The sequence below is a fragment of the Somniosus microcephalus genome, chromosome 11 (assembly GCF_052327205.1).
Source record: "Somniosus microcephalus isolate GS21.2 chromosome 11, FLI_Smic_1.0, whole genome shotgun sequence".
NCBI lineage: Eukaryota > Metazoa > Chordata > Chondrichthyes > Squaliformes > Somniosidae > Somniosus > Somniosus microcephalus.
In genome coordinates, this window is record NC_140997.1 from 227,914,179 (window position 1) to 227,929,234 (window position 15,056).

At 47.4% G+C, this 15,056-nt stretch overlaps 1 protein-coding gene across 5 annotated transcripts in view; it reads right to left on the reverse strand.

Moving 5' to 3' along the window:
* The window catches only part of hmces (5-hydroxymethylcytosine binding, ES cell specific), a 252,846-nt gene extending 237,855 nt beyond the window's left edge, over window positions 1-14,991 (reverse strand). For 2 of the 5 annotated variants that reach the window (XM_086002080.1, XM_086002078.1), the window contains exons 1-2: window positions 14,446-14,991; window positions 13,158-13,238 (exon numbers count right to left, since the gene is read on the reverse strand). The gene's annotated coding sequence lies outside the window, so the exon portion shown is untranslated. Of the gene's footprint in view, window positions 1-13,102; window positions 13,239-14,445 lie in introns of all 5 variants that reach the window. The other 3 variants (XM_086002079.1, XM_086002081.1, XM_086002077.1) reach the window with 2 other exon arrangements.
* Window positions 14,992-15,056: the final 65 nt, after the last annotated feature.

The following is a 15,056-nucleotide window of genomic DNA, read 5'->3' on the forward strand; positions in this document are numbered from 1 at the left end:
CGACGCTGCTTTTGCTCCCCCGCGGTCCTCGTGGCCTCAACGCTTCCCTCGTTGCTGCACTTCTCAGCCCCGATTGCAGCCCGGCTCTTTACACCGGCTGCGGTCAAGTTCTCCGCGGTTCTCGTGGCCTTAACGCTGCCCTTGTCGCTGCGCCTCTCGGCCCCGATTGCAGCCCGGTCCTTTTCACCGGCCGCGGTCGAGTTCTCCGCCCTTTTTCCTCCGGTTTCCCTCCCCTTCTCCACTGACAACGCGGCCGACTTTCTGCCTGTGTCGCTAGATCGGCTTACCCACCACCGTGGTAGAAGGATGATCACTGCCTGTCGCTGATGGAGGACTTCATGGTCAGTAATTTCCCTGGGTTCTCGATGCCTCCCATGCGAATGCAGTGCTCAGCAGGATGATGAGGGCAGATGCCTCTTCTCGACGCCCGTTCTGGGGACGAAGCTGCCTTGGATGCAAACTGCCGCAGGGTAAGATCGGACTCGTCGCCACTGTTGAGTCTGAGTGTTCCAGATATGCTTAACATAAATCACCGGACACAGACAACAAGAATAACTAAAACAGGTCTTTACTAATCAAAGGTCAGGGCTGAACTGCTTAGCAAATTACTACACAGAGTTTATATACCGGTGTGGTCACCACCGGTACTACAATATACAGTAGCCAAGAGAAAGTAGTCCATCTCTTAAGGTAGTCTCTTAAGGTGGTACAGGTTACATACACAACAGAAAGCAAAGAGTTGGAATAAACGGGTCGTTTTCCGAGTGGCAGGCAGTGACTAGTGGGGTACCGCAAGGATCGGTCCTAGGACCCCAGCTGTTCACAACATATATTAATGATCTGGACGAGGGAATTGGATGTAGTATCTCCAAATTTGCAGACGACACAAAGCTGGGTGGGAGGGTATGCTGTGAGGAGGATTTTGTGAAACTCCAGTCCGACTTGGACAGGTTGGGTGATTGGGCAGAAACATGGCAAATGCACTATAATGTGGATAAATGTGAGGTTATCCACTTTGGTGGCAAAAACAGGAAGGCAAATTATTATTTGAATGGCAATAGATTGGGAGAAGGGGAAGTGCAGAGACCTGGGTGTTCTTGTGCACCAGTCGCTGAAGGTAAGCATGCAGGTGCAGCAGGCGGTTAAGAAGGCAAATGATATGTTGGCCTTCGTAGCAAGAGGGTTCGAGTACAGGAACAAGGATGTTTTGCTGCAGTTGTACAGGGCCTTGGTGAGACTGCACCTTGAGTATTGTGTGCAGTTTTGGTCGCCTTATCTGAGGAAGGATGTTGTTGCCATGGAAGGAGTGCAGCGAAGATTCACCAGGCTGATACCTGGGATGGCAGGAATGACGTACGAGGAGAGATTGGGTCGACTGGGCTTGTACTCACTGGAGTTTAGAAGATTGAGAGGGGATCTCATCGAAACCTATAAAATTCTGTCAGGCCTGGACAGACTAGATGCAGGAAGGATGTTCCCGATGGCCAGGGAGTCCAGAAGTAGGGGTCATAGTCTAAGGATAAGGGGTAAGCCATTTAGGACAGAGATGAGGAGGAATTTCTTCACCCAGAGAGTGGTGAACCTGTGGAATTCTCTGCCACGGAAGGCAGTGGAGGCCAATTCATTAAATATTTTCAAGAAGGAGTTGGATATATTTCTTACGGCTAAAGGGATCAAGGGATATGGGGAGAAGGCAGGGACAGGGTACTGAATTTGGATGATCAGCCATGATCTCATTGAATAACGGAGCAGGCTCGAGGGGCCGAATGGCCTACTCCTGCTCCTATCTTCTATGTTTCTGTGTTATGAAAGGGAAATCGTGTTTGATAAATTTATTAATGTTTTTTGAGGATGTAACTAGCAACGTAGATAAAGGGGAACCAGTGGATGTAGTATATTTGGATTTCCAAAAGGCATTTGATAAGGTGCCACATATAAGGTTGTTACACAAGCTAAGGGCTCATGGGATTGGAGGTAATGTATTAGCATGGATAGAGGATTGGTTAACGGACAGAAAGCAGAGTTGGGCTAAACGGGTCATTTTTAGATTAGCAGGCTGTAACTAGTGGGGTGCCGCAAGGATCAGTGCTTGGGCCTCAGCTATTTCCAATCTATATTAATGACTTATATAGTAATCTGGGATGTTATGATTAAGGTTATCCACCAGGTGGTGCTGTAGCCAGTGCTGCCACCAGTTAAGGTCAGGGGGTTGCTTCCTGTCAATGTCAGCAAAGGTGGAATGCCAGGATGCAGGATGCAGGCCTGTTTTGTTTGCTACACAGTTGTTAATAAAGTACTCGTGCTAATTCTAAGCTATCGCCTCTTCGAGTTCTTGTTCCACTACATGGATTTATCATATTTGGCGACGAGGTAAAAAGGACCCTGAATAAAGTCTGCCCGGACTTTTAAACAACAAAATCACGAGCTAAAGTTAGCCAGTTGGAAGATAGCATGGCTGCCACGGTAGGAACGGTCTCCGCTTTTGATATTCGAGCACAAACCTGGGAGGAATACTGTGACGTGTTGGGTTATTTCTTCGAAGCAAATGAAATAAATGATGCCGGAAAAAGGAAATCCATTCTGCTTAGTTCAGTGGGAAGCCAGACCTACAGTTTGATGAGGAATCTACTCAGTCCTGAAAAGCCTGGAGACAAATCATTTGTTAAATTAGTGGTCTTGCTCAAAGAACATTTCAACCCCAAGCCTAGTGAGATTGTACAGCGGTTCAAGTTTAATTCAAGTAACAGAAAAGAGGAAGAGAGTGTAATGGACTATGTCGCGGTGTTGCGTAAATTAGCACAAGATTGCAATTATGGGAACAACCTGAAGGAAATGCTGAGAGATAGGCTAGTTTGTGGAATAATGGATGACCAAATGCAGCGTAGATTATTATCCGAGACTGGGCTTACTTATGAAAAAGCATTGGAACTTGCTCAAGCCATAGGGACAGCGAACCGAGATGTAAAAGAAATACAGGGTTCAGACAGGGATAATGCTAGTTGTAGGTCAGGATGTTGTGCACAAGTTAAACATGCATCAGAAACCACAAAGTGAGCATGGGAAGGCATGTTATAGATGCAAGGGCGATCACCTGGCGAGTGAATGCCGGTTTCTGGAGGAAAAGTGCCACAAGTGTGGGAAACAAGGACACATAAAACGAGCATGCAGGGCAAAATCATCTGTGGAGGAATCCAAACAAAAAGGGGGAGGAAAGCAAAACCAAGGAAGAGAAGTGAAAAAACAGGGAGCACACCACATCAGTGGGGAAGCTGAGGAAGAAGAGGACATGTTCATAATGTATAGCATGTTAGAGAACATTCCAAAAGTGGCTCCTATCACATTGCAACTGACAGTAAATGGCTCTAAGGTGAACTTTGAAGTCGATACAGGGTGCGGTGTAACCATAATGAACAAGGCAGAGTACTCAAAATTGTGGAACCGTGCAAAAGTTCCAGAGTTAAAGTCTTGCTCTCTGCACCTTAAAACATATACAGGTGAACGAGTAGCGACATTAGGTGCAGCTAATGTGACTGTGCAGCACAGGGACACAGTGGAACAGCTACCTGTAGTTATAGTATCGGGTACCGGACCAAACCTGTTAGGTCGGGGCTGGATAAAAGAACTTAAATTAGACTGGGGAGCAGTAAATCAAATAGATGAGGGCAAACAGTTAACTTTGCAAGAAGTGTTGAGTGAACATGAGAATGTGTTCAAGGAGGAACTTGGCACATTTAATGGCCCCCCAGCTAAGATTTATGTAGACAAGGAGGCACCGCCAAGGTTTTTTAAACAACGACCTGTGCCTTATGCCATGAAGCCAAAGGTAGAGGCTGAGCTTGACCGTCTATTGAGAGAGAACATACTGGAGCCAGTGAAATGTTCGGAATGGGCAGCTCCCATAGTACCTGTTTTGAAACCGGACAATTCGGTAAGACTCTGTGGAGATTATAAATTGACAGTCAATCGGGTGTCCAAACTAGAGCAGTATCCTATTCCCAAAACAGAGGATCTCTTTGCAAACCTGGCTGGAGGAAAGAAATTCACAAAGTTGGATATGAGTCATGCACACTTGCAGATTACACTGGATGACGAATCAAAGATGTCACCATAAATACACACAAGGGCTTGTTTACATATAACCGCTTACCGTTTGGTGTCTCATCTAGTCCAGCTACCTTCCAGAGGACAATTGAAGGTGTACTGCAAGGGATTCCACATGTTTCCATCTATCTGGATGACATTCTGGTGACGGGAAGAACCGACCAGGAGCATCTGAGCACTCTGAGAGAGGTACTACAGAGATTGGAGAGGGCAGGGTTACGACTCAAGAGGAGTAAGTGCACTTTCCTGGGGAATGAGGCAGTGTTCCTGGGACACAGAGTGGATGCCACCGGGCTCCATCCACTCAAGGAGAAGGTACAAGCACTGCAGGACGCCACTGCTCCTACCAATGTGGCTGAGTTAAAAGCTTACCTGGGACTGCTGAACTATTATAACAGGTTTTTACCAAACTTGCCAACAGTGTTAGCACCGCTTCACAAACTACTGCGCAAGGAGACACAGTGGCATTGGGGAGAGGAGCAGGGGGTTTCATTTGAACAGTCCAAGAAATTGATGCTGTCGTCGGATGTGCTGGTTCACTACAATGAAGAGAAAGACATCATTCTCTCTTGTGATGCTTCACCTTACGGGGTGGGGCCAGTTCTTTCACACTGCATGGAAGATGGAACTGAAAGACCAATAGGGTTTATGTCCCAAACTCTAACACCAGCGGAAAAAAACTATTCCCAGTTAGACAAAGAGGGGTTAGCAGTAATGTTTGGGTTTACAGAGGTTCCACAAGTACGTATATGGCAGGAAGTTCACCATATGCACCGATCATAAACCTCTTATCTCTCTTTTCAATTAAATGAAAGCAGTTCCACAGATGGTGTCACCCCGGATCCAGAGGTGGGCCGTGACGTTGAGGGCATATGAGTATGTCATCGTCTACAAGGTGGGCAAGTACCATGGGAACGCAGATGCCTTGAGCCATCTTCCACTGCCAGGCACACCTATCCGTGCAGCTCCAGAGGACAGAGTTTTGATGTTGGAGGACACTGACACGGCACTTGTGACTGCAGAGCAGGTAAGAACATGGACAGGTAAAGATCCAGTACTGTCTAGAGTTCGAGAATATGTGGTAAGGGGATGGCCACAGCATCCGGAAGGGGCTGACTTCACACCCTACAGTGTCAGGAAAACAGAGCTGAGTGTGCAGGATGGTTGCGTGTTGTGGGGAGCACGAGTGATTATTCCACAGCCAGCACGACAGTCTATCCTAGGGCAACTACATCAGTGTCATCCTGGGGTCTCGCATATGAAAGCCTTGGCTAGGAGTTACTTGTGGTAGCCAAAGCTAGATGAGGAGATAGAAAATCTAGTCAAGACATGCAGCACTTGTCAGGCACACAGGAAGGCACCAGCAGCGGCTCCTCTCCACCCCTGGGAGTGGCCGGATAAACCATGGAGAAGATTGCACTTAGATTATGCAGGTCCATTCATGGGGAAGATGTTCCTCATAATCATTGATGCACATTCCAAATGGATGGATGTTTATCCTGTTAATTCTGCTTCCTCCACTGCTACTATAGACTGCCTGCATCGGAGCTTCAGTAATCAAGGGCTACCGGAGATCGTGGTAAGTGACAATGCCACTTGTTTTGTGAGTACAGAGACAAAAGAGTTCATGAGAAAAAATGACATCCTGCAGGTGACCTCGGCTCCATATCATCCGTCCTCAAATGGACTTGCGGAGAGAGCCGTACAAACATTTAAAGAGATGATGAAAAAAAGTGCAGAAGGGAGTTTAGCAGCCAAAGTGTCACGGGTTCTGTTCAGCTACAGAATAACACCTCAATCCACCACAGGACTCTCTCCTGCTGAGATGTTATTAGGTCATAGACTATGCTCCACTCTTGACCTTGTCCACCCAGACCTAAAAAGGAAAATGGAAAACAGACAAAACAAACAAAAAGAGAACCATGACAAAAGAACAAAGAGCCGAAGTTTTGGAGAAGGAGATGCGGTCCTTACCAGGAATTTCAGTTATGGACCAAAGTGGATTCCTGGCTTCATAGACTCAATGACAGGGCCAGTATCACACAAGGTCATGTTGGGAGATGGTAGGGTAGTACGCAGACATGTAGATCAGATACTTCACAGACACGGGGAAATTGAAATGAAGGTTCCAGATGCAATGGCTGAGGACAGGTTTGCCCCCAGTTATCCAAGTGCATCTGTGGTGCCACCACCATGGACAGAGACAATTCCACAGGAACCTATTCTTCAAGAGGAAACCATCGTTGCAGAGTCAGATACTCTGAGCACTGCTCAGGAGCAGCTGGTGACTTCACCACAAACAAGCAGGGACTTTACTGTTAGACGTTCACAAAGGACTCGCAAGCCACCAGAGAGATTGATACTGACCTGTTAGATTCGTCACGTATGGAACATAGTGAATGGAGACTTCTTATGTGACCCTTAGGAATGGTTGGTTGTTAAGAAATTCATACTAAAATCTTAAGGGGGGAGGAATATAGTAATCTGGGATGTTATGATTAAGGTTATCCACCAGGTGGTGCTGTAGCCAGTGCTGCCACTAATTAAGGTCAGGGGGTTGCTTCCTGTCAAGGTCCGCAAAGGTGGAATGCCAGGATGCAGGCCTGTTTTATTTGCTACACAGCTATTAATAAAGTACTCGTGCTAATTCTAAGATATCGCCTCTTCGAGTTCTTGTTCCACTACATGGATTTATCACAACTTAGATGAAGGGACTGAGTGTAATGTATCCAAGTTTGTTGATAATACAAAGCTAGGTGGGAAAGTAAGCTGTGAGGAGAATACAAAGGCCTCGATTTTCACTGGGCCGTGAGGCAGGCTTTTAGGCGTGCGGGGGGTTAAAATCGCAAAACCTAGGGGTCGCGACCCCCCCGCCTGGTTTCCGCCTCCACGCCATTTTGACCTAGGTGTGTCTGATTGACCCGAATCAGTCCCGCCTGCAACAGGTGGGACTGGTCTTTAGGGTCCTTAAGCAGCACTGACTGGCCTTTATAATCCCATTTTAACAGGCCCTTGCCTGTTTAACCCTTTTCTCATGCAAAACGCGCCTGGTGGGGATGACTCCTGTGAAACCTGGCGGGAACACTATTGGCTTGCTGACTATCAGCTGCAGGTCCAACATTAAAGAGGATATTTGATCAGTCATCATTTGCAGGTGGCAGGACGTTGTTGTCTCAGGCCTGGGGGAACTTTTAGAAGGCATAACCACAGCTATGGAAGTTTGGAGCCTCACACACTTCTCCAGTGTGACTTCTGCGAGACCCCTCTCGCCACCCTCACTCAGCGCTTCCTCAACTGAGGCACCTACCAGAAGCATAGGAGGCCTTTTTTTCCTTCCCCTCTTGGCATTAGAGGACCTCCAGCCCCATTCGCGAAATGAGACACGCCACAACTGCAGAAGTTGCCATCAGAAATTTTATTTACAATAACCAACTGATGGCATTTTAAAAATAAACACATTTCACCCAAGTGACTACCCTTGTGACTATTAGTGCTTTATTTTCCTCTTACGCGTGCTCCTTCGTAGTGGTTCCCCTGTGGCTTCAGCAGATGTGGAGGCCCCTTGCTCACTTTCCTGCTGCTCCTGTCTTGACACCTTTGGCAGGAGTCCTCTGAGATGGCGAGCCTGTGAGGGCTCGCCAGCAGTCTGCTGCTCCTGCGGCTGTGCAGGGGTTGAGACCTCTATCTCCATTGGGTGTGGACTCCGGCGGGGCTCTGCAGTGGCATGGAAGTGTGAGCGCTTGGAGAGGAGCCCCCACTTCCTTGAGGTCTGCCACCAACCTCCCTCTCATGGGTCAGGTCCCCCTCAAGTGGCTTGAGAGCAGCTTGCTGCACATCAGGGGGTCCATGGGGACCCGTTTCTACAGTGGCAGTCCTACTCAGAGGACCTGCCATGAAGGTCTGGTTTCTCTGTTCAATAGCTGACCATCGCTCCTCCAGAGATGTCAGTCTATTCTGAACACTCACCATGTTTTCAACACTCTGGCGACTTAGCTCCTCCATGGCCGTAGCCATCCTCTCCTCTACTGTAGCCATCCTTTCCACGGAGGTTGCCATCCTTTCCGTGGTGATGCATTCATGCGCCAATGATTCCACAAAGGCTCTGCTCATGTTCACTATGGACTCCTCCATTCGCTCCACACTCGCAGCGACCCTAGAGACAAAACCTGCCAGAGACTCCTGCATCTGTGCCTGGAGTTCCATCACTTCTGATCTTACGGATGGACCCAGAGGCAGAGGGTTGACATGCAGCTGAGCCGAGCTGGCAGAGTCCTGCGCCCTCCGACGAGGGCTCTCCACTGCTGTCCCTGTCTCCACAATTTGCTGATGCTCACTTGTGAGCTGTGATACACCAGGTGACAACTATGTTCCGAAGGTCCCACCGAGGTATCAGTGTCTGCGCTGGTGCTGGGTGCGCTTATTGCTGATGACGCTGCGCCCTCAGAGGTTGCAGATTCCTGTGAGGAGTCTGGCTGCTCAGGCTCTTCCTCCTGCAGAGAGTGGGGACGGGGGCTCTCGATGGTCCTGTGGGGGAGTCAAGGAAAAAGTTAGAGATGTGATGCCAAGGTTACATGCACATTGCATTCTGCAGATGATCATAAGTCCATATGATGTAGCTTCAGAATCATTATCAGCGACTCATGCAATGCCAATGAGAGAGATGCAAAACTATTCTGTCACCAGCTTGCGGGGATGCTCCTGCCTGTCCTTCCCCAACGTCCACATCGGTCAGCCCCGGCAATCTCCAGGATGCCTTCCTTCCAGAGGGTGAGCTGGGCTAATGAGGGCGGCCCTCCTCCTGTCCTGGCTCGCGCTCTCCTGTTGTGAGCTCTCTTTTCCTGCAATGAGGGAGGCAAGTGGAGGTTGAGTGAGAATGAAGGAGTGAGTGCAGAGATTGCATAGCATAGATACTTAGAAGGAGACAAAGATGGAGTGAGGTTGCAAGACCAAGGGCCCTCTCTGTGTGTTGTCAGTTGTGTTCAAAGCATCAGAGTGAGAGGGAGTGTGAGGGCTGCATGGTGGCATAGTTCTGTGAATGTGAGCATAGAGAGGGAATGGGTAAGGGTGCATGGATGTGAGTGTCTAGTGGGATGTACAGGAAAAGATTGCTAAAGCTGAGTGCTGGTGAGGAAAGGCAATGGGGATCAGATTGAGGGTGATGGAAACATCATACAGTACTTACTTTTCCAGTACGAAGGTGGTCATGGAATCTTTTCCTGCACTGCAACCACGTTCTTTGTGTTAGCCCCAAGCAGTTGACTTGACCTGCCACCTCTAGCCACACAGCCTTGGTCTGGCTGGGAGGCCTCTTCCTCCCTGAAGAAGGGAAGAGGACCTCCCTGTGGGCCCTAGCACCATCCGATAATGCCTGTAGTGAAGCCTCATCAAATTTGGGCGCAGATCTGGCCCTCCCGCTGGCCGTTCCTCCTGCAGACTCCTGTGCCATCTTAATGTGGAAGGTTGGAAGCCTGCAGAGGAAGCAAGGCTTGCTGTGAACCTTAAAAGCAGCAGCAATGATGACGTCATATTCTGCGACTTTCTGATTGGAAATACTCAATTGCCAAGGCTTCCCACACGCTGGAAATCAATTGGCCAATTGTGTTAAATTTCAATCTCACAGACCCATTTACAATCGTGTCAGAATCACTGGCCCAGAAATTCGGCTCTCCACGGGTGAGCACGCACGGGGTACTCACCCGTAGGCCGAATGGAAGTGCGGGTTTCCTGCATGTACTGCGCATGCGCGGGAAACCGGCACTTCCGATCCTCTGAACGAAGGGGTTCAGAGGTCGAACGCGTGCGCAGGGGAGGCTGCGCGTGCGCTTTGAACTTAGGTTTTTTTTGCAGGTTTTCACGCGAAGTTAAGCCTGTAGGATTTACACATTTAAAAAGCAGGCGTAAGGCCTGCTTTTTACAAGGTAAGTGGTCAATTAATTAAAATTAAAACATTTTTTCCACAGGTTTATTATTTTTAAATACTTTAAAGCAAGGTAAGTTTATTTTTAGCCACGTTTTTTTTAAAATTATTTTTTTCAAAAATTTAAATTATTGTTTAAAATAGTTATTTAATGTAATTTGTAGTTTATTGAAAAAGTGTGATTTAAAAAAAAAAATTATTTGAAGGTTTAATGCTATTTTGAGGCCCGTAGTATTCATAAGTTTAGACAGGTCTTCCTGTCAATCTTATGAATGGGCTTTTCCCTCCTCCGATTGGCTGCCCATGGCTCACGTGATCCCAGGGGACGCATCGCACTAACTACGCCCCTGGGACACGCAAGCACAGCACGCCGGCAGCTGGGCCAAGCCCCGGAGCGGAATTCCACAGGGCCCTACAGCTCAACTGCCGTTGCACAAGGTAAGTGCAGGTCGGGGGCTTGCACCCGCGGGAAGCCCCCGACCCGAATTTCTGGGCCACTAAATTCGGGGAAACCGCCAATTGCCCGCACCTGAACGAAAATCGACCCCAAAATACTCAATTGCCAAGGCTACCCACACGCTGGAAATCAATTGGCCAATTGTGTTAAATTTGCATCAATCTCACAGACCCATTTACAATCGTGTTGGAATCACTAAATTCGGGGAAACCGCCAATTCCCTGCACCTGAACGAAAATCGACCCCAAAGAGTCTGCAAAGGGATATAGATAGACTAAGTGTGTGGGCAGTAAGGTAGCAGATGGAATATAATGTGGGAAAATATGAGGTTATTCACTTTGGTAGGAAGAATAGAAAAACAGAATATTTTTTAAATGGTGAGAAACTATTAAATGTTGGTGTTCAGAGGGATTTGGGTGTCCTCATACAGGAAACACAGAGAGTTAGCATGCAGGTACAGCAAGCAATTAGGAAGGCAAATGGCATGTTGACCTTTATTGCAAGGGGGTTAGAGTACAAGAGTAAGGAAGTCTTGCTACAATTTTACAGGGCTTTGGTGTGACCACACCTGGAGTACTGTGCACAGTTTTGGTCTCCTTATCTAAGGAAAGATATACTTGCCTTAGAGGCGGTTCAACAAAGGTTCACTAGACTAATCCCTGGGCTGAGAGGGTTGTCCTATGTGGAGAGATTGAGTAGGTTAAGCCTACACTCTTTGGAATTTAGAAGAATGAGAGGTGATCTCATCGAAACATATAAGATTCTAAGGGGGATTGACAGGATAGATGCTGAGAGATTGTTTCCCCTGGCTGGAGAGTCAAGAACTAGGGGGCATAGTCTCAGGATAAGGGTTCGGTCTTTTAAGACTGAGATGATGAGGAACTTCTTCACTCAGGGGGTTGTGAATCTTTGGAATTCTCTGCCCCAAAGTGCTGTGGAGGCTCAGTCGTTGAGTCTATTCAAGGTTGAGATAGATAGATTTTTGGACTCTAGGTGAATCAAGGGATATAGGGATAGGGCAGGAAAGTGGAGTTGAGGTCATAGATCAGCCATGATCTTATCGAATGGCGGAGCAGGCTCGAAGGGCCGTATGGTCTACTCTTGCTCCTAATTCTTATGGTCTTATCTCATAGCTGTTTGTGGGATCTTGCTGTGCGCTAAATAGCAGCCACAATTGCCAACGTGCATTTTAAAGGAATTTGCTGAAAGTGAAAAGCTTTGAGGTGTTTGAGTGCAGGTGTTTGTATCAGCACCTGCAAAGCAGGCTCACAATCAACTGCTATATCGTTTCTGTTGCTGCTGGAAGGCTTATTTTCAAGGTTACAGCATTAGAGCCCCATTCATATTTAACCCCTGTCGAGACTGTATTCAGTTAGGGGCAGGGATAATCTGAATTGAATGTAATCTCCCTGCTGGAGTTTACATGGAGAACTGACCCAGAATACATGTATTGGAAGGTACTAAAGTTGCCTTTATATTATATAGAGGTATTAATAGAATAGGGTGTGTAAGTGTTTTTTTTATTATTCGTTCTTAGGATGTGGGCGTCGCTGGCAAGGCCAGCATTTATTGCCCATCCCTAATTGCTCTCGAGAAGGTGGTGGTGAACCGCCTTCTTGAATCGCTGCAGTCCGTGTGGTGAAGGTGCTCCCACAGTGCTGTTAGGGAGGGAGTTCCAGGATATGACACAGCGACGATGAAGGAATGGCAATATATTTCCAAATCAGGATGGTGTGTGACTTGGGAGGGGAACTTGGAGGTGATGGTGTTCCCATGTGTCTGCTGCCCTTGTCCTTCTAGGTAATAAGAGGTTGCGGGTTTGGGAGGTGCTGCCGAAGAAGTGTTAACCCTAGAGGGGGTAACTCTCGTCCGCTAGTCTGGAAATCATGGGCAGTGCCTGACTGAATTTCCAATTTGTGCTGCCTTTCAACAATGCTTCCTCTCCCCACGCCCCCACCCTCTTTTTTAAAAAAAAGAGGCTTTGCCAGAAACTAAATCAACCGGCAAAAGTTGTGAATGTAAAATGGACAGCACACATGGGGAGTATGTGCCTGGTTGAATTAATAAAAATAAACAGATTTTCTTACACAACCATTAATCAGATAGCAGGAATTTGAAGTGGTAGATTTCGTCACATACAGCTCCACACAAATGGAGCCAGAAACCACATTCCTCTAATACAGGGGTGTCAAACTCATTTTCTATGGTGGGCCTGATCCAATGTCCTGGCACTTCTCCTCTACATTGGGGAGACCAAATGCAGATTGGGCGACCGCTTTGCAGAACACCTCCATTCAGTCCGTAAGGGTGACCCCGAGCTTCTGGTCGCCTGTCACTTTAATTCACCGCGTCACTCCCACTCTGATCTCTCTGTCCTCGGCCTATTACATTGTTCCAATGTAGCTCAACGTAAGCTCGAGGAACAGCACCTCATCTTTCGATTAGGCACCTTACAGCCTTCTGGCCTCAACATTGAGTTCAACAATTTCAGATAATAATCCCTGCCCCCATTTTTCATGCAGTATGATTTTGCCATTCCCATTTGCAACATTTTATCTTTCCTGCCTCTTATAAAAGCACAGTATGTTTCTTCAATTCTTCCCCCCCTCCCCCCACCGTCTCTGCACCTGCTTAATATGTTACATCTCCAGCTTTTTCCAGTTCTGATGAAGGGTCCCAGACCTGAAACGTTGACTCTATTTCTCTCTCCACGGATGCTGCCTGGCCTGCTGAGCGTTTCCAGCGTTTTCTGTTGTCCTGGCACTTGGCGTGGGCCACATGCAGCAAAAGTTATTAAAATAGAAATAGAAGATAAACTATCAGTACTTGCGTTTAAATTTTATTTACTGCTACAGCTGTTCAGATGCCTGCCACCTTGGGTTGAATTGCTACATCAACATTTGGAGCAAATGACTGGGCTGAGGCCTGTCTTGGATAAAACCATGAGGACCACTTGTCACCACAGAACTTTGTACTGCAACCATTAACCCTGGAAGTGATTTCCACGGTCCTCACAACTCTAAAGAAGTTGCTTTTGATCAATGTTCTAAATCGCTTACACTTAATCTTCTACGGCTCCTCATCTTTCCCCCAGAACCACTGGAAACACCCTGCTTCCACCTACCTCATCCCATCTTTCATAATTTTAAACATTTCTATCATTATTGCCCTGGAATATGTGTTGAATACGAGAAGGATGAGTCCCAACAGAAAGGGCACAAAGTCAAAATGGGCCCAAAACTGAGCCACCTTAGCATTCAGTTAGCCACATTCTGGTCAGGAATGTACTCGTATTCTTTGACTTCCTGTACCCATATCAGTTATAAAAACCACAACTGGCTGCCTTAGTGATTATTAACTATAAACCACAAGCACACATCATTATCTGCTGCACGCGGCATTACCTCTGGGTCCTCCACAGTGAGGAGCAAAACTGCAAGAAGAGCGGAAAAGGAGCCCTTTCTTCTCCTGGCAATCTGCTGCTTTACTCTGTAACCTTTTACTGTTCAAATAAAGTAACTCACTTCTGGCTTTAAGGTTTCTTTGGCTGATATTTCCCCTCCCCACCCTGGCTCAGAGGACGCGGCCAACCTGCACCAGTGATGACATTGCAATGACTATTGACACCACAACATGGTTGTGCATCGCGCGCGATTTAGGGGTAGTGATTATTGGTTAGGATTGGGGTTAGTGGTTAGCAATGTTCCCTCTAATTTTTTTTGGGTGCGCGGCTCCTTTAAGGGGCTGCGCGGGCCATTCAAAATTCCGCGCATGCGCATTTTTTCCATTGAGAAACTGGCAAGCAGCCTGCACAGGAGCTTCAGACAGCTGCTCAGCTAAATGGGAACATTGGTGGTTAGGCTTAGGTTTAGGGTGTTAGCCTTAGGCATTAGTGTTTAGGATTAGGGTTAGAAACCACTATTGACAATGCAGTTATCACCAGACGATTCCTTTCAATTCATGGCTTTACCTGATTCAGACTAGTCACAAAACACGCTCATGAAACTTCTTCTGGCCATAACCCTTTTTCCTCACTTCTTTCACATCTCTACAATTCTCAGTCTCTCAATGCAAGTGGTCCCTGGATTTGGTCTCTCAATGCAAGTGATCCCTGGATTTGGTCTCTCGGTGCAAGTGGTCCCTGGATTTGGTCTCTCGGTGTAAGTGGTCCCTGGATTTGGTCTCTCAATGCAAGTGGTCCCTGGATTTGGTCTCTCAATGCAAGTGGTCCCTGGATTTGGTCTCTCAATGCAAGTGGTCCCTGGATTTGGTCTCTCGGTGCAAGTGGTCCCTGGATTTGGTCTCAAAGGAAACTGATGTTTTTTCTCGGCCCTTTCCTTTTTCAGCCGTCGTGTTTTGCTCCTTTTTTAAAAAAAAATGCGGGACCTCTCCCTGTCGAGCCTCCTGTACTTTTCCTTTCTCCACCTTTTGTTATTATTATCAGATATATCTGAGGTAACACGGTATTTAATCGCAGAGCAGATGTGCACAGAATGTCCCCGCTTCTGAACAGCCGCGAGCTGAGCGCTTAAACCCCCCCCCCCCAACGGCGAAAGCGCGAGCGGGAAAAAGCCAAGCTGT